Consider the following 425-nt stretch of genomic DNA (forward strand, 5'->3'; position numbering starts at 1 on the left):
TTCAAAAATAATTTTTTTTTTTTTGTATAAGATATGTAATTTTATTATATAGTTTTATTTGACAATAAGATATAATTTTATTTTTCTACAATATTTCATTAAAATAATCATTTAAAAAAACACATTGTCCTATTATACTATTTATTTAATTCCGACGAATGTGCGGGGTGAAGATTAATACTCGTTATGTAATTAGTCTCTCAAGACCTGGGCGCGTGTTTTCAACATTAGGCCACGAAGCAAGAAAGATGTTCAGTTATGGCGTAGCAAGAAAGAGCTCGTGCGACGAAAATGCTCAGTAATATAAACTGGAGCGATGCAAGTTCTCTGTCAGTCTCTCTCTCTTCACTCTTTCTTCGCTTCGTTGGTCTTCTTCGTCTACTCCCGACCATATGGTCGACGGCTGTTCGTTGTTGCACCGCTCT

Source organism: Formica exsecta, unplaced genomic scaffold, assembly GCF_003651465.1.
Source record: "Formica exsecta isolate Colony F162 unplaced genomic scaffold, ASM365146v1 scaffold178, whole genome shotgun sequence".
Taxonomy (NCBI): Eukaryota; Metazoa; Arthropoda; class Insecta; order Hymenoptera; family Formicidae; genus Formica; species Formica exsecta.